A 24223-nucleotide genomic window follows, 5' to 3' on the forward strand; every position below is an offset into this window, starting at 1 on the left:
ACACTGACAGAACCACAGGCACATAGACACAGGCAACAGAGCATGCACAATGTCGGCACTAATACAGTGTATATCCACCTTTCGCAGCAATGCAGGCTGCTATTCTCCCATGGAGACGATCGTAGAGATGCTGGATGTAGTCCTGTGGAACGGCTTGCCATGCCATTTCCACCTGGCGCCTCAGTTGGACCAACGTTCGTGCTGGACGTGCAGACCACGTGAGACGACGCTTCATCCAGTCCCAAACATGCTCAATGGGGGACAGATCCGGAGATCTTGCTGGCCAGGGTAGTTGACTTACACCTTCTAGAGCACGTTGGGTGGCACGGGATACATGCGGACGTGCATTGTCCTGTTGGAACAGCAAGTTCGCTTGCCGGTCTAGGAATGGTAGAACGATGGTTTCGATGACAGTTTGGATGTACCGTGCACTATTCAGTGTCCCCTCGACGATCACCAGTGGTGTACGGCCAGTGTAGGAGATCGCTCACCACACCATGATGCCGGGTGTTGGCCCTGTGTGCCTCGGTCGTATGCAGTCCTGATTGTGGCGCTCACCTGCACGGCGCCAAACACGCATACGACCATCATTGGCACCAAGGCAGAAGCGACTCTCATCGCTGAAGACGACACGTCTCCATTCGTCCCTCCATTCACGCCTGTCGCGACACCACTGGAGGCGGGCTGCACGATGTTGGGGCGTGAGCGGAAGACGGCCTAACGGTGTGCGGGACCGTAGCCCAGCTTCATGGAGACGGTTGCGAATGGTCCTCGCCGATACCCCAGGAGCAACAGTGTCCCTAATTTGCTGGGAAGTGGCGGTGCGGTCCCCTACGGCACTGCGTAGGATCCTACGGTCTTGGCGTGCATCCGTGCGTCGCTGCGGTCCGGTCCCAGGTCGACGGGCACGTGCACCTTCCGCCGACCACTGGCGACAACATCGATGTACTGTGGAGACCTCACGCCCCACGTGTTGAGCAATTCGGCGGTACGTCCACCCGGCCTCCCGCATGCCCACTATATGCCCTCGCTCAAAGTCCGTCAACTGCACATACGGTTCACGTCCACGCTGTCGCGGCATGCTACCAGTGTTAAAGACTGCGATGGAGCTCTGTATGCCACGGCAAACTGGCTGACACTGACGGCGGCGGTGCACAAATGCTGCGCAGCTAGCGCCATTCGACGGCCAACACCGCGGTTCCTGGTGTGTCCGCTGTGCCGTGCGTGTGATCATTGCTTGTACAGCCCTCTCGCAGTGTCCGGAGCAAGTATGGTGGGTCTGACACACCGGTGTCAATGTGTTCTTTTTTCCATTTCCAGGAGTGTAGTTGGGCGAATAATGGATCAAACACGTTGTAAGTTATGTGAAACTAATGTGATACTTCAATTTGCAAGTCTTCACAGTGTCGTGTTGCCATTTTCTCTAGTAACATAATTAAATAATAAAACGATTAAAAAACTTAGTTTCTGCAACACTGAGAAAATTATGTTTCTATTTCTTAAGACAGTAGAGGTTTTTGTTGTTTGGAGGCACACTTCAATTTCCCAAACTTTTCTCCACTTAATTACATTTTTCGTTAGCGGAATCATGCCATCTACGCTGAAACTAGTGCAAGAACCTGGTTCAAGAATTGACAGCAAAATTCTGAGAAAAACCAAGAAAAATATTTTCAGTTTGTTGAATATTTGCATTCAACATGGAAAAGTGACCCAACTTACTATTGCGTGAATTTTCTGCCTCATACCTCATTCAAAACGACTATAAAAGGGCAAATTATCCATTGTAAGTAATTCACTCCTTGCATTCACGTTTCTATGAATGAAACGAAAATTATGCTATATGTAACACTTTACAAGCTGAAAACAAAATAAATGTAATAAAGTTAGCACAGTTACTATTAAACAAAAAAACAAAAATGAGGGCGTAAGGTGTTTCGGAACTACAAAACCAAGGCTACAGTTTTTATGCATTTTGAACACTTATTAACAATAATTGGACATTATTCTGGTAGATCTGTTTCTAATTTACTTCGTTTTCTATTATCAAAAAATTTTCCAAACTACACATTGATACACACCAAAATGAAATTTGAAATAAGTTAGTACAAAAGTAGCCCAAATGTGCGTTGTGGCCTAAACTTCCAAATCGTCCTATATTAGGTAACTGAATCTCATTGAGTGATGTACATCTGTCACATCCTGCATCCACATTTTCACATTTTAGGTGCGTGTACAACTTTTTATGCATAAAACTTGTAAAATTCTGTGTGTTTCATTAAATCTACATATTTATTGCTACTGAGAGTCAGTGTATTCACGTAGAGTGAATGTGATTGTAGGCTTACGAGTTGATTGTCCTTGTCAGAAAGGAAAAATAAATAACTCGTCTTCTAGGATAGCGTTTTCGGTGGCAGAGATAAACAACGGTCTCTCTCTCCATAAATGAATTGGTAATATTTGCTTATTGTAATTGATTCGTTGTCATTCCTTTTCACCTTCTCAAAAATTTCCCCACATGTGATTTTAAATAGAATATCTCATCTTGCTGTACTTTCACCATAGTGAATTTACTGGATGTTGATGACACGATATCTTGATACACTTCCGGCACTACCACACATTATTTTTTATTTTGATCATCTCAATTTCCCCCCCACCCCACCCACCCCCCATGAACCATGGACCTTGCCGTTGGTGGGGAGGCTTGCGTGCCTCAGAGATACAGATAGCCGTGTCGTAGGTGCAACCACAACGGAGGGTATCTGTTGAGAGGCCAGACAAACGTGTGGTTCCTGAAGAGGGGCAGCAGTCTTTTCAATAATTGCGGGGGCAACAGTCTGGATAATTGACTGATTGTAACACTAACCAAAACAGCCTTGCTGAGCTGGTACTGCGAACGGCTGAAAACAAGGGGAACTACGGCAGTAATTTCTCGCAAGGGCATGCAAAAAAAAAAAAATGGTTCAAATGGCTCTGAGCGCTATGGGACTTAACATCTATGGTCATCAGTCCCCTACAACTTAGAACTACTTAAACCTAACTAACCTAAGGACATCACACACATCCATGCCCGAGGCAGGATTCGAACCTGCGACCGTAGCAGTTGCGCGGCTCCGGACTGAGCGCCTAGAGCCGCTAGACCACCGCGACCGGCCAAGGGCATGCAACCTTACTGTATGGTTAAAAGGTGATGGCGTCCTCTTGGATAAAATATTCCAGAGTTCAAATATTCTCCCATTAGGATCTCCGGGTGGGGACTACTCAAGAGGAAGTCGTTATCAGGAGAAAGAAAACTGGCGTTCTACGGATCAGAGCGTGGAATGTCAGATCCCTTAATCGGGCAGGTAGGTTAGAAAATTTGAAAAGGTAAATAGATAGGTTAAAATTACATATAATGGGAATTACTGAAGTTCGGTGGCAGGAGGAACAACGCAAAATCAAATAGGAGTAATGGAAGACTAAGTTTAATTATGAATAAAGAATAGGAGTGCGGATAAGCTACTACAAACTGCATAGTAACGCATTATTGTGGCCAAGATAGACACGAATTCCACGCCTACTACAGTGGTACAAGTTTATAAGCGAACTTGCTCTGCAGATGACGAAGAAATTGATGAAATATATAGTCAGATAAAAGAAATTATTCAGATAGTAAAGGGAGACGAAAATTAAATAGTAATGAGTGACTGGAATTCGATAGTAGGAAAAGAAGGATACGTAGTAGGTGAATATGGATTGGGGGTAAGAAAAGAAAGAGGAAACCGCCTGGTAGAATTTTGCACAGAGCTGAACATAATCCTAGCTAACACTTGGTTCAAGAATCATGAAAGAAGGTTGTATACGTGGAAGAAGCCTGGAGACCCTAGAAGGTATCAGATAGATTATATAATGGTAAGACAGAGATTTAGGAACCAGGTTCTAAATTGTAAGACATTTCCAGGGGCAGATGTGGACTCTGACCACAATCTATTGGTTATGAACTGTAGATTAAAACTGAAGAAACTGCAAAAAGGTGGGAATTTAAGGAGATGGGACCTGGATAAACTTAAAGAACCAGAGGTTGTACAGAGTATCAGGGAGAGCATAAGGGAACAATTGACAGGAATGGGGGAAAGAAATACAGTAGAAGAAGAATGGGTAGCTTTGAGGGATGAAGTAGTGAAGGCAGCAGAGGATGAAGTAGGTAAAAACACGAGGGCTAGTATAAATTCTTGGGTAACAGAAGAAATATTGAATTTAATTGATGAAAGGAGAAAATATAAAAATGCAGTAAATGAAGAAGGCAAAAAGGAATACAAACGTCTCAAAAATGAGGTCGGCAGGAAGTGCAAAATGGCTAAGCAGGGATGGCTAGAGGACAAATGTAAGGATGTAGAGGCTTAACTCACTAGGGGTAAGATAGATACTGCCTACAGGAAAATTAAAGAGACTTTTGGAGATAAGAGAACCACTTGTATGAACATCAAGAGCTCAGATGGAAACCCAGTTCTAAGCAAAGAAGGGAAAGCAGAAAGGTGGAAGGGGTATATAGAGGGTCTATACAAGGGCGATGTACTTCAGGACAATATTATGGAAATGGAAGAGGATGTAGATGAAGATGAAATGGGAGATACGATACTGCGTAAAGAGTTTGACAGAGCACAGAAAGACCTAAGTCGAAACAAGGCCCACGGAGTAGACAACATTCCATTGGAACTACTGACGGCCTTGGGAGAGCCATTCCTGACAAAACTCTACCATCTCGTGAGCAAGATGTATGAAACAGGCGAAATACCCTCAGACTTCAAGAAGAATAGAATAATTCCAATCCCAAAGAAAGCAGGTGTTGACAGATGTGAAAATTACCGAACAATCAGTTTAATAAGCCACAGTTGCAAAATACTAACACGAATTCTTTACAGACGAATGGAAAAACTATTAGAAGTCGACCTCGGGGAAGATCAGTTTGGATTCCGTAGAAATACATGAACACGTGAGGCAATACTGACCTTACGACTTATCTTAGAAGAAAGATTAAGGAAAGACAAACCTACGTTTCTATCATTTGTAGACTTAGAGAAAGCTTTTGACAATGTTGACTGGAATACTCTCTTTCAAATTCTAAAGGTGGCAGGGGTAAAGTACAGGGAGCGAAAGGCTATTTACAATTTGTACAGAAACCAGATGGCAGTTATAAGAGTCGAGGGACATGAAAGGGAAGCAGTGGTTGGGAAGGGAGTAAGACAGGGTTGTAGCCTCTCCCCGATGTTATTCAATCTGTATATTGAGCAAGCAGTAAAGGAAACAAAAGAAAAATTCGGAGTAGGTATTAAAATCCATGGAGAAGAAATAAAAACTTTGAGGTTCGCCGATGACATTGTAATTCTGTCAGAGACAGCAAAGGACTTGGAAGAACAGTTGAATGGAATGGACAGTGTCTTGAAAGGAGGATATAAGATGAACATCAACAAAAGCAAAACAAGGATAATGGAATGTAGTCGAATTAAGTCGGGTGAGGCTGAGGGAATTAGATTAGGAAATGAGACACTTAATGTAGTAAAGGAGTTTTGCTATTTGGGGAGCAAAATAACTGATGATGGTCGAAGTAGAGAGGATATAAAATGTAGACTGGCAATGGCAAGGAAAGCGTTTCTGAAGAAGAGAAATTTTTTTAACATTGAGTATAGATTTAAGTGTCAGGAAGTCATTTCTGAAAGTATTTGTATGGAGTGTAGCCATGTATGGAAGTGAAACATGGACGGTAAATAGTTTGGACAAGAAGAGAATAGAAGCTTTCGAAATGTGGTGCTACAGAAGAATGCTGAAGATTAGACGGGTAGTTCTCATAACTAATGAGGAGGTATGGAATAGAATTGGGGAGAAGAGGAGCTTGTGTCACAACTTGACTAGAAGAAGGGATCGGTTGGTAGGACATGTTCTGAGACATCGGGGATCACCAAATTAGTACTGGAGGGCAGCGTGGAGGGTAAAATTCGTAGAGGGAGAGCAAGAGATGAATACAAACCAGTCTCGGGACTGAAGGGTAAAATTCGTAGAGGGAGACCAAGAGATGAATACAAACCTGTCTCGGGACTGAAGACCACAACCACAATAATAAGGGACACTTGTAAGTCGATTTATTTATTCGTTAGCGTTTACCCCACCTCATTTACAGTATCTGTGGTACTCAAGTATTTGTAAGATTATTACTATTTAACACTGAGGCTTCTCTTCGCTGTAGTCTTAAATTGAGTTACAGAAATCATGTATACCATTGCCTGTGAATTGTGTAAGCGTTGTCATTTGTGTGATAGTACTGTAACTATTTGCGTATCGTATTTTCTATGACCAGAGGTGGACACTAGTATTTACCTTAAAGAGCACTGTAAAATGCCTAAAACCACACTCAGGCTGACTAGTAGAGCAGTAAGGCTCCTTAATTCACTTTTAAAACGTTTTAGTTAACTTTCAATACGTTCGCACAATTGCATCACGTAATAGAAGACAAAACTCGTATTACGAACGATATACTCTACAACACATTCACATTTCAGTCTTCAGTACGGAAATGTCAGTTAAATAATTTCTTAGGTGATACTTTTGTAGATTTCACATTGCATTTCTTTTGAGGGAGAAAGTATATTTCTCACTGTATTTGTTAATTTGCTGTACTTTGTGGTATGTGTAGTCATGTACAACCAGAAATGTTCTTCACTCCTTTCGCTGTTCGAGAATATGTAAAATACCGTATCTCCCTACAAGCATTTTTCTTCATTCCCGGGTAAGGAGTGAGTGTTATTGCTTTGGGCTATGTCCTTTGGATAATTACAAATTTTTTTCTCATTGGCTACAATACGTTGCTTCTGTTACCACTGACAAACTTCTTCGGTGACACCAAGGTTGCAGGTGGCACACAGTGGAAATCTGCCACGTGAATGGATTGTAGTCTTCAGTTGACTGGAATTTTTCTGTTGACAACGTAGGACCACTTCGCCCTTACATTGGTGGGTAACAGCGAGTCGAGCATATCTTTTCAGATTTTGTGCCGGTTAAAGTTTTCACACCTTTGTTCTAAGACATTCCTTTCTTTATTCCACATCAAGTTCCAGTCCACCCCTTTCGCTTTGGTATTATGTTTTCAGGAGTTCTCATTTTAATGTAGGGCCTTTCATATATTAAACTGAGTGGTAAAATTTTGTATCCAGATTTGCAGAACTGCATTTATTACTGTTAATATCGATTGTCAGTACGATTACTTGATCAATCGTTGTTCGTGTATTTCAGGATGTCAGTTGCCTTGGAGCGATTCACGAAGCACGACCGTGTAACAATTGTAGAAACCCATTAAAACACTGGAGAGTGCTATGCAGAGACTGCTCGTAGACTTCGCGGGATCATCGGACGTAATAATGCCCCTACAGCATCAACAGCTCTGATAAATAAATCCGAGGAAACCGGGTCCGTTGCAAACACAAATTCGCCAAACGAAACGGTTCGTACGGTACAAGACATTGCACCAGTGCCCGGATGGTTGGACCTCACCAGCCGCTTCAGGGTCGTTCTCAACAATTCAGAGTTTTGGCAGCCATTTTGAAAAGGATCTTCATATCTCCCCATATCGCAACATCTTAAACCCACACGTCACTGGAAAAGGGAGAAATTTCGCCGAGTGGATTCTCACAAAACAAGAAGAGGACAACAGTTTTGCAAAAAGAATAATTTTCAGTGACGCGACACGTTTGAGTTCTTTAATCTACAAAATTTCTGTATTTGGGGTGTAGAAAAGCTTATGGTGATCCAAGACAGCAGCATGCGTCCACTGCGAACCACAGTTCGGAATGACTCATAGGGAGCTGATGTGATCGGCCCATTGTTTTTTGAAGACTTCGACAGTTATGCAATAACAGTTAACGATGGGCCTTATCGTGAAATGGTCAGAAATAATTTTTGGCCTGTTTTCGATAGAGTGGATACATCCAATATGTGGCTCCTCATTACGAAAAATTCCCTCAGTCGCGATCTCATTTCGTGGCGATTTGGAATCAATATCTTGTGACCTTACTCCATGTAGCTTCTTTTTATGGGATTATGTAAAGTCTTAAGGTCTACTAAACTAAACGACAAACATTTCTCCAACTTAAGGGAGAAATTCAGTGGGTCATCAACGACATCCATTGAGTTGTCTGTGAAAGGCTCATCATGAACTTCGTAAGCCTGATATAATTTTCCGCTTTTAAATGTGTGTATGTCAATGAAAATAAAAAAGTTTTTTTTTTCATTTCTATGCATTTTGACTTAATTAATGAGTAATATATGGAAGACCCTATATAACTACGTTCTAAGAGGTGGTGTTTCAGGTGGTATAGTTCATTCTATATATGGTGGAAATCCATTAGGATTCAAGGTGGGCGGCACTGTTTCATTTGATACTGATGGTACCATGTTACTAGGTGACTTCTTCCACTTCTTGTACGTTTTAGAGGTGTACGGGGCTTGCATTTTCTTGTACACGTGTGTAAGGCTTACACTGCCATTGTATGAAGTTAGTGCCACCGTTTCATATTCCACTAACATGCATGTCTGCCTGTGGCGAAGTGAGTGAGTGCGGATGAAATACTCTTACATTTGGTCACATCACTCGGCAGCCGCAAGACTTTTACGACATAATTAATTTAGGACGTTATGTACAACTTCACCGAATCAATCCTACGTATTTCATCAAGAATCCTTAGATTGTGTCAACGTATACTGGCTACAATACTAGTGAGTATTTCTCTGTAATTTTTAGCATTTGTGCGCCGTATCTTATGCATGACAGCTGACCCAAGACATTTTGTGCTGGTAATCTCCTTAATCTGTCCTAACTCACGACTGATGTTGATTACTCCAGACTTATTTATGTTAAAATTCGCGCACGATTTTAGTCCGTACTTGTTTATTATTCGTAGTTCTTTTTTTTTTCCACCGGCGTCCGTCACTAGAAACTCAACGTCATCAGCATATGCCGTGCATACAGTCGTATGACCACGAATTGTTAACCCCTGGCGGTTACTGCTCGATTGCAGTCGTTCAGGGTGTGGGTTTACTGCCTATCACATAAGTTAACGCGCTGCCCGTATTAGCTAAACTAGCAAGTCATTTCTTGGGGGATGGTTTCCGTAAACATTGTAAGTAGGCTGTTTAGGTTTTTGTATTTGTAACGCCACGTAGCGCTCTGTATCAAAATCACTGGCTGTGCTGTGTGCAGTCTGTGGGTGGGTGGCATTGTTGTAATATTCCCTATTGTAGTGTTGGGCTGTTGCCTGTTAACAGCGCGTAGCGTTGCGCAGTTGGAGGTGAGCCGCCAGCAGTGGTGGATGTGGGGAAGTGAGATGGCGGATTTTTGAGAGCGGATGATCTGGACGTGTAGCAGGGAAGCAGCCTACTCACGCCGTATAAAATTCTCATCAGTCTTTCCATTGTGTGCCAGCCTAGTCCGCTGTAAATAGCTCTGACGTCATAAAAGTTGCGCAATACTTTAAAAATCAAGTAAATAACCTAAAACTTTTCTAGCATGTCAGGAGTAATACTAAATCAATATGTGTTCAATATCAGTTCAATAACTTTAACCATTTTCGAAATTTGGACGTTTTTCCGTAAAAATCATTGGCGCAACAGAAAAGAGCTAGAGACTTAAAATTTTATATTTATATTCCTTTTTTCATAATAATTTAATGGAAATAGTACTTTGGATCTCACAAATGAAGATTTTAGTTGATATTCATGATTTTCTGGTTTTTGTCTTAAAAATTAAGGAAGCAAGATAGATTAAGTAGGCTAATAAATAAGGCTAGGATGTTTAAATTTAAGTAGAAGGGAGATCCGCTATAATCATAAAGATGTGAGAAGTTTCAATTGAATAACTATCAAACTATAGCGATAGTGTATCTCCAAAGGGCAAGTTCAGAGCTCGTCTACTGCGTGTAGTGTAATTAAATTAATTCTCTCGCCCAAAATATTTTACTTAGCCATGAAATCATTTTCGAGTGAAATGTTAATTCTGGGATGACTTTAATGATCTATCTTCAGTTTGCGTATGTCGTATTTTCATGTGCCGTCGCGGGACAGACATTCTACCATTATTTAGCGTGGCGTTTGATGAACATTATCATCAAATTATGGCGAGCATTCACTTAAACATTTAATTTGGACAGTTATGGTTGCATCAGCGCATTAGACTCTGAACTGCTCAGGTGGTTGGATTGTTTGGATTTTTTTTTTTTTTATCTGTGACTTTCACAATATAGCGAACGTTTTTACAGGATCGTTTTTTGATTATGAATCCCAGACAATCTCCTAATTCCTCAGAGCTATAAGCCTTAGCTATAAGTGAATTTCTCAGATGAAGTGGGCACTAGGAATTCTAATTACAGGCTTCACGTTTAGCTAATCACTTTCTGGTTGCCAATACTGTAGTTAAAGAGCCAGTGTTGAGAACGGCAAAAGACAGCATAAATAATACGAACATTTTATATTAACAATAACTCCACCCGCCGCCCCACATAAATTGCTAATCGCCCGGGAAAAACAAACATTCCACATTATTATAAATAACAGAAATAATTCCACCCGCCGCCCCACAGTGTGCCCACCAGAAACAGTACATTTGTAAGAATGGATGTCATGAACTGCTATATATATTATGACTTTTGAACACTATTAAGAAAAATACATTGTTTGTTCTGTGTCAAAATCTTTCATTTGCTAAATATGCCTATCAGTAGTTATTGCCTTCAGTTGTTTGAATCTTTTATTTAGCTGGCAGTAGTGGCACTCGCTGTATTGCTGTAGTTCGAGTAACGAAGATTTTTGTGAGGTAAGTAATTTGTGAAAGGTATGGGATAATGTTAGTCAGGGCCATTCTTTTGTGGGGATTATTGAAAGTCAGATTGCGTTGCGCTAAAAATATTGTGTGTCAGTTTAGAGTTGATCAGAATAAGTAAAGAGAGTAATGTCTGAGTACGTTCAGTTTTACGCAGCTGTTTGAAAATCAAATAACGTAAGGGGTTTATCAGCACAATCATTCATAAATTTTTCTAAGGGGACGTTTGAATGTCAGTTTTTTTCAGAAATGGAAATGTTAATTATTCTTCACAATGTGCGGCTTGTGACACCGTAATGATATAGTACATAAACATTGGATTCTTTTTTTTTTTTTAACTCTCTTAACTTGAAAGCTGGCTCTGCTCGTGATGAATACGAGCCAGCAATTCATTTACGAATTTGCCACTTGTTCCGCAGGGCTGTGTGTCACTGCTACAAACGATGAATCTCATCTAGTAGTCCCATGTAGCCTTGAGCGAAGACTCCCTCGTCTCAGCTGCTCAGCGCGCACCAACGAAGAAGAGTGAACGGCCGAGATTTTCTCCATCGCTCTCTCCGCAACGCCGCTATATAGAGCATTCAACTCGGAGATGGGCTTTTAGTGCATCTTTTATGCTGAAAGGCAAGCAGACTCGTGGATTTACAGCTCCATCTATAGGCGGTGGGAACCCTCAAGGGCAGCTCACCAGCCGATACAGCCTGCCCCTCGCCTGAGTGGAATGGCGTCTCCTCAGGTGCAGCCAAGGGTGAAATGACGGCTGGGTGTCTTAAAAGAGGTCGTTCTTCGCTTCTTTGACACGCCGAGAAGTTTTTGTGCAGCTACTCTCCAAGAAATTTATGTTTCTGAAGGTATAACCATACTTTTAAAACATTATGACGGACACAATTATTTCTCACAATTTATTCGCAATTGTTTTAACATTTAGCTCACAAGTGATATAAATTTAGTCCTCCGTAATTTGTGCACTGGAATTCCGTTAAGAAATTAGTCCCAAACAATTCCCCTTGCACCTACATTTGTAATAAGTTGCTTCATGGCTATTATCACGTATTAACTATGTCTTTGTTTTACCTTATAACTTCGAATGAAAACCGCAGTCATCAACAATATTCGTTAACTTGTGTACGTTCAATGAGAGTCTCATTTACCTCCACGATTGTTACGCGAGTGACCCAGATTTGATTGCAGTTGATGTAATCTCAAACAGCTACCTGCTGTGACTAAAGATTTATATGCATCAGATCCCTTTCCTACGTGCTTTTCGCGTATTATATGATTGTCATCATGTTTAACATACTGTAAATAATTTTTTGGCCGTGATAGTAATAGACTACATCAAGCTCTCCACAGCTTTGACTGTATTCCAGATTACGTATTAGAAACTCTTTTCTTTCCTGACTGAAAATGAATGCACTCGGAAGACAACATTTAAGAAAAAAAACCTTATAAACATATCATATATTAAATACTGCAGAAGCCGCATTCAGACCATCATCGTCCTTTGTTTGATGTAACGCAGTGTTCAGGAGATTTTTAACTGTAATTGTTTATATACAATTTAATGTACGAGGGTTGTCCAGAAAGTAAGTTCCGAGCGGTCGCGAAATGGAAACTACTGGGAAAATCCGGTAAAGCTTTGCACGGATGTGTTGGACAGTGTCTCTAATATGCCCGTCGATCGTGTCGCGTCGCTCTTTTCAGTTTTGAGTGCTCAGCAAGTACGTAAAGATGTATATGGAATAGCGTCTCCCGCCAAGTGTGAGGGCCTGGTTAGAGATTTCACATGTGTCATGCAGCCCACATAACACAACTGTCGAGCAGTTCCTTCTTCAGGCTAATTCTCGGCCGCACACTGCAGGTGCAATGAAGACGCTCCTGCAACGTTTCCGATGAGAAGTGTTTGATCACCCACAAGACAGTCCGTAATTGGCTCCCCCTGAGTCTCATCTCTGCTCACAAGAACCGCTGGCTATGAAGACAAAATTTTTCCACATACAAAGAGCTACAGACCAGCACAGATAACTGGCCGAAAGCACAGGTGGCTGCTTTCTATGACGAGGATATTGGAAAGTTGCTTCATCACTACGACAAAACTCGAAGCTGGAGCAGCGACTATGTAGGGAAGTAGGTGGAAGATGTAACTAACTGTTGCAAATAAAACGCGACCGATCGGAAGTTACTTTCTGGACAGCCCTCGTAAACAAGTGCAAAACTACAGCACCACTTGTCGTCACACATATTTCTTATTAGTTGTAAACTTTGAAATATAAGCTTCAACAACATTCTCTTATGTCGCAAGACGGAGCATTCAGTCCCATTGGCCGGCCGCGGTGGTCTAGCGGTTCTAGGCGCTCAGTCTGGAGCCCCGCGACTGCTACGGTCGCAGGTTCGAATCCTGCCTCGGGCATGGATGTGTGTGATGTCCTTAGGTTAGTTAGGTTTAAGTAGTTCTAAGTTCTAGTGGACTGATAACCATAGATGTTAAGTCCCATAGTGCTCAGAGCCATTGGAACCATTTAGTCCCATTGTAACGATGTCGCTGTGCAAGAATATACTGGCTCCCCTCTCGCACTGATGTTGCGGCTACGTAACAGCTAGTTGTCTACCGACAAATATTTCTCATACTCGTCTAATAAATTGACTACACGTTAACACATCGTTAATTTCTTTTAATGATGTAAGCCGAAATATCATAGACTGCCTTAGTAACTGAAAATGCCTGGAGATGCAACCTGAGTAATTTTATATGGAACCAATTCAGTTCCATCTCTTGGAAGTAGATTCAACATCATCATCATTACTATCACAAAGATCTACTGCAGCAACGATCACTTAAATGTGTAACAGATATTGCATTCATCATATAATTATCAAAGCCGAAGAGTAAAAAATAAAAAGGAAAAATAAATCCGAGAATTATCGCACATGCATCTTAAAAGTTCTTTTTCCGTGTTACAGATAGGAGTAATGTGCTGCTTACTCGAAAAGAATTTAAAGATGTGTTGAATGATTAATAGCTTAGCTTTAATGAAGACGAAGGCACCAGACAAGGAGTTCCGTTATTTTGGTGACACCTTAGTACGAGGGTTGGAACTTTAATAGTGGAAACAGTTTATTTACAGCTCCTACAAAATAGATACGCCTTTCAAAGTTTTACTGACCTTCAAAGTAGTCACCAGTATTTTGTATAACCCGTTTCCAGCGATGTGGAAGTCGTAGGATTCTCTTAGCAGTGCCAGTTGTGTTGACAGTTCGAGCAGCGCGGTCTATTGCTCGACGGATTTGTAGTAGTTCTGAAGCGAATGCCGTGAAGTGTTTCCCTCAGTTTAGAAATCGTGTTGAACTCACTGGGGCTTAAGTCAGGGGAGTGCAGTAGGTGGTATAGCACTTAGCAGCCCAATCAGTCAACCCAATCAGCTTGCACTGTTCGTGGTTGAGCATTGTGCTGCAAAATGATGGTCAGGTCCTGCAGATAGTGTCATCACTTCTGTCTCTATGCTGTTCGTTTTTGGAACACAACCTACGATGAGCTTACGTTGGAACTAAATATTGATTCACATGTCCCGCTACATGTCAATGTCATTGAAATGCGTTTGTTACTCAGTGGATTACGTTTATTTTTTTTTCGTATGTATTGCGGTAGTCTGTGCAACTTTCCATCCTTCTCCCTCAGCACAAATACTACAACATTCCTCATGATGTCGTAGGAAAAAGTAATTCACCAGCTACATCGCTGATTCGCAAGACGCATTCCTAAGTTGTTAGATCACTCAAGAGAGACATTGGATGTGGAAACATAATCGTCCTGCTACGACTATGGTAGGGTCATAACAAGATAGTGGAACATGTCTGGTGACGATGAGATAGTTTCGTTATTTTCCGGAATGACAGAGAACTATCTTGCAAGATTCGCTTGATGTATTCGTGATAAACCAATCAATGATTCTGAATGGATACTTCTTTGGTGTGTCATCGCCTTATCAAATATATGTTCACAGACAGGGGTGATTACTTTCACGGAACAACTGCAACTAATATCGGTGTCTACATTGCGAATTATCTGTGTCAGCCATTACAAGAGCGATGAGGAGGTGACAAACGCTGCAGTTAATTGCTTGCTCCATGAAAATGTCAACGCACTGTAAAGAGTGAAAGATAGCAGCTCTCAGTTCCAAACTGGTGCGCAGGTAATATTTTATCTTCTCTGTGACACAGCTACAAACAGCTATATTGAACACAGACTGACACCTTTACAAATTTTGTCATCATGAAACATCTCACTGTTTTCAGTAACCAGTACATGTACAGGTAAGAAATATTGCTGAACTGCTATTGGAAATTCATAAATCTGTTAATTAAATCGTATTACTGAATATTCTGTTAAGTGTGTTTTATTCAGCAATTACTCTCATAGTTGCTCTGTCGTATTTACGTTGTAGTCCGATAAAGTTACTTGAGTATGACAAGAGACTTCACGTTTAATTACAATAGCCATTAGTAGTATGGTACTGTGATGAGACACCAGTTGCATTAGTGTAGTGCATATTAGTATAGACTTTCCTTTTATGTTACTGAACAAAACAGACACGAACCTCAGAGACATTGTCAACAGTATTTTCCACCTCGTTACCGAGCTACAAAAAAATCGTCTGATCATGCGCAGGTGTACTTTTTTTTTGGTTGATCAATAAGGGGCGAGAAAGTTAAAAACATGTAACTGCCACATTAGCAGACGTGTGTCTGCCATCCAAGCTCTTTGGTGCTGCCTTCCAGATCTCATTTGTTACTCCGCGATCATCTCAAGTCAACTGCGAATTACCCGTCCTTGTGTAGCAGTTCATAACACTAAACACTTTCATTGTACCACTAGATGTCCTTCAATAACAATACATTTTGTGGACATATACAGTTCATTCCTCTCTGTCGCAAATAACGATATTAATTATGTTCTTTCGACATCCGCGCACCAAAAGTCATGTGGACAATATTCTCATTCCTTGCACTCACACCAAACAGAAATATCCCGCAAAATACTTGTAAACTACACTTAAAAATTATTATTTACATATATTATTAATACACATGACGTTATTCCTTTGCCAGGTGTAACTCTGCCACCGTCGCCGCTTACATTTACCCAGCCATTTTATGTTTTGAATTTAACTGCTTGGAGTTTTTTCAGATGCCCAAATTCGACTCCCTTACGTCGTTCACCAACGGACTCTTCCGTATACCGATAGAATTCGTGAAAATTGTTGGCACACTCGTTCGAGAAACGCGCATTTTCTTTCTTCCTTCGTCCTCAGTCATAGGGTCAAGCTGTGCATTTCTGTTTTCATGCCTTGCAGCTAATTTGCTGCAAATAATAACCTGTAGCTGTGATCTTGCAGTCAAATAGTCTGTGCATTGCCTAGAAACGCGATTTAATAATATCCGCAGAAATAAAAATTAAAAGTTAAATGAAGCATTTAATAACAAGGGTTCTATTCTAACGTCTGTAATTAATGTATACGACAGAGAATCATGTTGAATAACGTTAATTCAAGAAAGGATATCTCAAATTGACGGGAATGGTTATACGATATTGAATTAAAATATGAATAGAAAATGCCCTGATAAACTGTAGCAAAGTTAACTTTAGAGTGTTACGAGAATGGTAGAAAAATCTCCAAACTAAATAGTCATCAAAGATACACGAAAACGAAGTCCATTTCATGATCACAGTACGCGATATATTCACCATCTCATAATAGTTCAGTGTCCAACGTGGTTATTTACAAATTAACACACGTGACAAAATAATAGCAACTCATTCTCAGTACCGTGAATCAAGCAGATATAGTTACAGTCCTGCTCTGGAACACTTTCAGACGCCTCGAAACCTAAAGGCCCTTAAGTAGGTAGAGTATGGTGGTGGCCATTCACCCCACGGTACAGTTCAGCTTTCATGGCCTGTTCGGTCAGAGTCTAGTTTAGTTTCATTGCCCAGAATCAAACATCTCCATGATTGAATACCACTCGTTACTAGAGGCAGGTCTGCCAACTTCAACAACTCTTGTGAAAATGTCCAGAATCCCTTCCTTGAGCTTTTCACTCCAAAAGTTCCAATCTCAACTTAACTCACGCACTGTTCTGCTACTGGCTGTTTTTCTATTGGCTAAGTACCAGCCCCACCAAACGTACTACTTTCTTACATGCTACAGACATAATTTCACTCATTTGTACCAGTTTCCTGCACTAAACTAATATGGTATAATATATTTTAATAAAATAAATGTTATAAACGTTTGGTTACATGCTGAAGAGTTGCAATAAATATTAGCAATAGCTGGTTCATTAGTAAATAAGCCATTATTCTTGCGCAACTGCGCTCTCGTTTAATGACTACATATTATCGCTAAAAATTATTTAAGCCATTATTTAAGCCTTCTAAACAGAAGTGTATTTGTTTCTCTTTTCAATTATGGTGCCTGTTAACACATGTGACTGACGACTTTTGAATAAGCACAGTTTGTTAACAGTACTTGCAACCAACATCTGAATAAATTTAGTGGCAAAAATATTAAACTGTTCATTAAATAACAACAGAAGTATGACAAAATATGAGGTACTGATGCTGTGTCCATTTACTGTGTAGATGTGTGTAATATCATGTTCTGACAAAAATTTATGCAATAAAAAAGATAAAAAATTTTAGTTCAGCAGCTTTCAGAGATGTTGGCTAGAATGCGACACTAATATCTGGGGATACGGTTTGCTGAAATTGCAGAAAACATTTAAGAGACGTCAAGTCAGAATTTCACTGTCAAAATGTTTAACTGCTGTGACATATTAAGCTTTAAGGATACTGAAATATGGTTGTGTCATTAGATGAACATCATTTATCTGAGATCACCGATGTATTCAGATTTGTTCTCGAAATTCAGAGACCTGTACCTTAGCCATTTTTACGACTGTCCATGAAAGCGACCATCCATCGCCAAAATATCGCTTACTGGTATGAACTCACATCCAGTCCTTTGCTCACATAGCTGAGTGGCCTGTAGCGGCCGCATTGGTCCACCCTGAGCCCAATTCCAGTAGCGTTCAGCAGTACATCAGACAAATCTTATCTCGTAGCAATTTTGGGTGGGCGATTAGCTCGTCCAAATGTGTATAACGTTACAAGGTAGCTCTTAAGTCTAGCCCTTTTGCTCTGAGCGTCCGGCAGCGACGTATTCCACTAAACTGCATGGACGAGGCTGGGAAGTGGTTTTGAGGTGAACCCGGTGAACTTTACAAAAAAGAACCCCCAAATAACGCTGTTTAACACTTTTCAGAGCGAGGGAGGCTAATGGTATTTAGTTAGATAGTTATGTGTTCCATGGAACGTTTTGCACGATAGATCGCAGTCATTTGGAACGAGTCATTTAACATTCACATCACAAATTAATTTGTACATATGGTTACATTGTGAACTATTGTAGGATTTTGGTTTTTTACTTCCCATGTACACGGTGTTAATCTTCGACATGGTGCCTTTTGAAACACATTACACTTCTGCTGTCTTATTTATGGAAGCACAAACCCTCGTCCGACTTCTTTAAGCTCTAATATATGTAACGTCTCCTTATAAAAATTATGAATGACTGTGCTAGTAAACTTCTACGTTATATGAGCAAAACTGAGCAAAACTCAGCGTACTCAGAAAGATTTTGATAGAGAGCAAACAATGTATTTACCTTAATAATGTTCAAAAGTCAGTATATATATATATATATATATATATATATATATATATATATATAAAAATTTGTGACATCCAATTAAACAAAATTCCTTTTTCTAGCGGACACACGTCCAGACTGTCCGCTCAAAACTCTGGCATCTCTCTCCCCACATCCACCACTGCTGGTAGCTCACCTCCAACTGCCCAACGCCACGCGCTGTTCACATCCAACTGCCCAACAATACACAAGCGAATATTCCAACAATGAGTCCAACCAGCCACAGACTGCTCACAGTACAGTCAGTGATTTTCATACAGAGCGCTACGTGGCGTTACCAACGTAGAAACCTAAACAGCCTACTTACACATAAAGCTCTCACACAAAACATTTTTCTGGACACGGTTGGCTCTTGAACTGAGGACTCTACACAAGTGCCGTTCGTTGTGAAATACAACATCGCAACCTTCAGTCTTGACTAGCATGAACATTTATGTCCGAGCATGAATTTCTCTCTGTGTTTCTGTATTTCTTATCCAATCCCTGTGTCACGTCCACTGTCTGTGTTACTGATACATCTTCGTTCATGGAGGGCTCAAGTGTAAGTTTGTTAACGCTGATGCATTAATGTAATAGAATTACCACTGATTAGAGATTCGCGTCGACAAGGTTTTCTTGATTTGAAGTTGACAGGGAGTAACGGAAGAGAAATAACGCGTCGAGAATTCTGTAGCACACGGAACAGTGGTTACCAGCGAAGACTTCTTTAATGGTGGTCTACGGCGGACAGGGACACTTAAATACACACTGCCAGAAATACACGATGATTGCAAACGATCCGCTGTTTGCGCATTGGAATATGAATGGGAATTGTATGCCATTTCCATGCTGTAGTCCACCTGCCCCCCACACTCCCCCATCCCACGTCCTACAAGAATAGTTCCGCGGCCGCCACATTGTCTAAACGGGCGTGCAAATGTGCAGCCACAGCACCCTACCTCACCCCACCGCAGCTCAGCCCGGGGAACAGCGGGAGGGAGGCACGTCACGGCTGTTTTCAGTGACAGCAGTCGCGGCATTAGGGCCCGTGCGGTGCGTACAGGCCGCGCGCGCCTCGCTTGTTTTGACACGGCATTGCCGGGCCACTCCCTAGCGTGTGCGTGCGTGCGTGCTTTTGTCTCTCTCTCTCTCTCTCTCTGTGTGTGTGTGTGTGTGTGTGTGTGTGTGTGTGTGCGTGCATGTGCGTGTGCGGCAGACCGCGGTGCGGCATTACTGCCTGCCCTGCCGTAAATAACTGGCTGCAAACAGCCGCGTGCGTCCACACCTGCGCTCCTGCTAAACACATTTCACTAGGCGTGCTAAAATGATGCCCCAGTTACTGCAGTCGCCCCACTCGTAGAAAACAAGGCGGGCAGTAGGCTACCTTACAAATAAAAAATTAAAGAAAAGGGCAGATGCATAAGACGTTCTGAAGTCGTAAGTACCAGACGGAATAGAGAATACGACATCATAACCACCAAAATCGCTGTTTCACTTATAATAATACTCACTTCTGCCTCTAGTTTCGAAAAAACAGATTGTAACGAAATCAGTAGTTGCTAACATTGTTATATTTTGTGGGATATTTAACCAGACAATAGTCGTTTGGACCGCAATTACTGGCTGATTTTTCTGATATGTAATTTGGCCAGGAATACTAGAATTTTGAGTCTCCGAAATTATACCGCTACACAAAACTGAAGAACGGAAATAACTTTCCCATGATGTGTCACTGCCAAGTACCATATATCTATGAAATTTGGACTATATATAGAAATAACTGCTACTTGCAGTACATCCATTGAGCAGAGTATTTACAGCACTTGGTTTTATACTGATTCACAGAAAGCAAAAAACTGACTGTTTTTACAAAGAATATAGAAATGACATATATTATCTTTAGTACATCATGGTCTTTGGCAAGAGACACGTTGTATTACAGTACAAATATTGCTAATACAAATATTGTATTTCAGTAAATTTTACTAGCTGCTGGTATGTTTTTATATTGGCAACAAAATCTTTAATATGGGTTAACAGTTATACAATAGGTAAACACTTCTGCACATAGCAAAAGTTTAGTACTGGAAATATTTTACTGTAATACAACGTACCTCTTGCCAGAGACCATTATTTACTAAACCGTATTGTCTAGCGTATCCATTTCCAATGTTTACTTCCTGTGAATCAGTGTAAAACCAAGTGCACCTAAAATATACTGTGTATATTTGTGTACATATCTTAATAATGTACATTATACGAAGAGATGTCATATGGATACCACAAGACAGTTCACTATAAGTACCTATAACATAAAAAGCTTTCGGATTCGTAAACGTTTCGTCACAGATTACAATATTTATGTCATTTCCGCTAGCAGCACCAGATCTGCATAATGTTAACAATACGATATTCTTGTACCACCTCCATCTGATGATGAGCTTCGAAAACGTGTTCATGGTTGAATAAATTGTAAAAAAGCGACCGGTTACATATTTTTTTAACCAGATAAATCACCAATACCTGCTACAGTGAAGCACATGGCAACTGTTGCACTAATGTCACTACGATTTAAACAGTGGTGACCAAACGTATCGGACCTTCTTTTGCTCAATGCAGTGCAGCAACTCGACATGGTGTGGACTAAAGAAGTCATCGGGAGCCATTTGCAGAAATACTGGGCCACGCTGCCTCTATAGCGTTTCATAATTACGAAATTGTCGCTAGTGCAGGATTTTGGGCACCAGCTGATCTGTCGTTTACGTCCCATAGATGTTCAATTGGTTTCAAGTCAAGCAATCTGGGTGGTCAAATCTTCGGTTCAAACTGTCGTGAAAGTTTTCCAAATCAACCACCAGCAATTGTCTTCCATAAAAATTCCATACTTTTTTTTGGAACAATGAAGTCTACATCTACATCCAAACTCCGCGAGCCACCAGAGGTCTTTTTAAATGGCTGCAAATGGTCTCTAAGGAGCCGAAAATAATTATTTCCAATCAGTGATCGGTTGCCTTGTAACGGGGGACCCAGTCCATTCCATGTAAATACTGCCTTACTGCCTATTAGGGTCCATGGCTTCGTGGCGTCCTGCGCCATACTCGAACCCTACCATCAGCACTTCCCATCTGAAATTGGGACTCATCTGACCAGTTCACGGGTTTCCAACCGTCTAGGCTCTACTGAGATGGTCACGAGCCGAAGAGAGATACTGAGCGCGATGTCGTCCGATAAGCAAAGTCACTCACGCCAGTCGTTTGCTGCCATAGCTACACAAAGCCACATTTTGCGGTAAAGTCCTAACGGATATGTTCGTCATACGCGCCGCACTGATTTGTGCCGTTATTTCACGCACTTTTGCTTACCTGTTAGCGCTGACAACTCCACGCAATCGCCAATGGTCTCGGTCGTTAATCCAAGACCACCAGCCACTGCAGTTAATCCCTGGATTTTGGTATTCAGGGCACATTATTGACACTGTGGATCTGGGAGCATTGAATTCCCTGAAGATTTCCGAAACGGTTTGTCCTATATCTCTAGCTACAACTACGATCTCGTGTTAAAAGTCTGTTAATTCCTATAGTGCGGCCATAATTACATCGGAAAACCTGTCACATCAATCACCTGAGAAGGATTGGCAGCTCCACTAATGCATTGCCCTTTTACACCTTGTGCCACTTGCCACCTGTACATGTGCATATCGTTGCCTCATGACATCTCTCAACTAAGTATGGCTCTGAGCACTATGCGACTTAACATCTGAGGTCATTGGTCCCCTAGAACTTAGAACTACCTAAACCTAAGGACATCACACACATCCATGCCCAAGGCAGGATTTGAACCTGCGACTGTATCGGTCGCGCGGTTCCACACTGAAGTGCCTAGAACCGCTCAGCCACACGGCCAGCTGTCACCTAAGTATGTAATGGTCCCCTGGCCATGATAAAAGGAGAGGCATTGTTCTTACTAGTATGTGTAATCCCATCAGACGGCAATGCATGCTCTCTAGTAGTGGGCACAATCTTGGTAAGGACTTCTTTTGGTGTGGACTTCCGTTCCTCCACCAACACGGTTAACAACTATTGGTACATATCAGCTTGCTGCTATACGTTTCCCAAGGCATCATACACGTGAACCATGGGATATATGAAGCTGGGAAGAGACAGACCGGTCGATTTGCCGAATATCCTCTTGTTCCAAAAGCTTCTCCACTTGTCCGATTCCAATTGGTGGCGCGTGCATAAAATTTAAGTCAGGGTTGACTGTGAGAGATGGCATGAGCCACCTCTCATATTTCTATCTTACTCTGAGTAATTCGATTTTCCTCTCTAATTGCATGCGGTGTAAAGTCGCTATACCTTTACACATGGACTTCCCACGCAGCATCTCTCGTTACCTGAGTGGTCCGGTGACAGGCGCACTCTGCTGATCTTCAGAGGCTTAAGACGACGGGTGTGAGGGAGCCGAGTGGATGCTTTCCATACGCCGACATTGTCATAAGAGCGGCGGCGACATGTCCACAGGGGCCTGACGGAGCGGCTGGGCTAGAGATTCCGATACTTTGCAGAAACTTAGTGAAAACACTTTCTGGCTGGCTACCAGCAAGGCGGGGGAATGACTTGTGTTCCCAGGCAGTCTTGGCGGGCAAATTCCCGCGTTTTCTGCAAAATCATAACTGTGATTGGCTTGCTCAGGGAATAGCTCCGTGACGCAGCAAAATCGGCGCAGAAATTGGCGCCAAGTATCTCCATTGGTGGAATAGTACTGCGTCGGCAATAGAGGGGAATTTTCCTCCAGTTTTTGAGTTGCTGATTGGAACGTTTAACCACAACCACTGCCGTGGGGGCAGGAATGTTGTGTGTTAGGTTTGAACGGGTGCTCTTGAGGGAGTCGGCTCTCGCCTTTCGATCGGAGTAGGTTACAAGACTGAGCTCTCACTGCCTTGGACAGCCTGCTTTCCGTTGGCTCTCTAATATACTTTTATTTAATTGTAACTGTTTGACGAAGTTGCTTAAGTTTTGACTTCAACGTAACTTTCCGAGTACAGTTCACAATTGAGCGTTCTGCATACAACCAGCCTATGTTGTCTGTCTTGAGCAGTTTTGGCTAAAGTTGACTGTATCGGAGTTACTGTGTGACTTCGCTTGTTAAAATAAATCACTGCACCGTCAGTGATTGTGTGCCGGGCCTTCTTCATCTACCTCAGAGGCGCATTTGTATTGCTAGGAAGTCTTTAGCCTGGAACAACCAGACCAGGATAATTTGTTTCGGGCTATACTTGCGACATTATCATCACCACGACGGGACGTCGAAGCAACCAGCCATCGTCTCTGGTACGCCAGATCGTGTTCTTGCAGTTAAGAAGACAGCATGGTAATGTATGTCCACATCACCGGCAGCTTAGGGAATTTTGCTAAGTGATAATCTGAGCTCAGTAGAGCGCACCTGTTCATCTTTTCTAACTTTGTTCTGTCTTGGGTGTTCATTGTCTGAGTTCTCACTACTGTAGCAGCAATTAATGTTGGTTTGGCTGGGTGTTTCTCTTAAGATTTGAGTTGCAAGGAATTAGCTCCACATACCACTTCGTCATAAATGTCACAATCTAGTTTATGGACTACTTCACCTTCACAGCATTTAT

Source organism: Schistocerca cancellata, chromosome 2 (genome assembly GCF_023864275.1).
Source record: "Schistocerca cancellata isolate TAMUIC-IGC-003103 chromosome 2, iqSchCanc2.1, whole genome shotgun sequence".
In the NCBI taxonomy this organism is placed as follows: domain Eukaryota; kingdom Metazoa; phylum Arthropoda; class Insecta; order Orthoptera; family Acrididae; genus Schistocerca; species Schistocerca cancellata.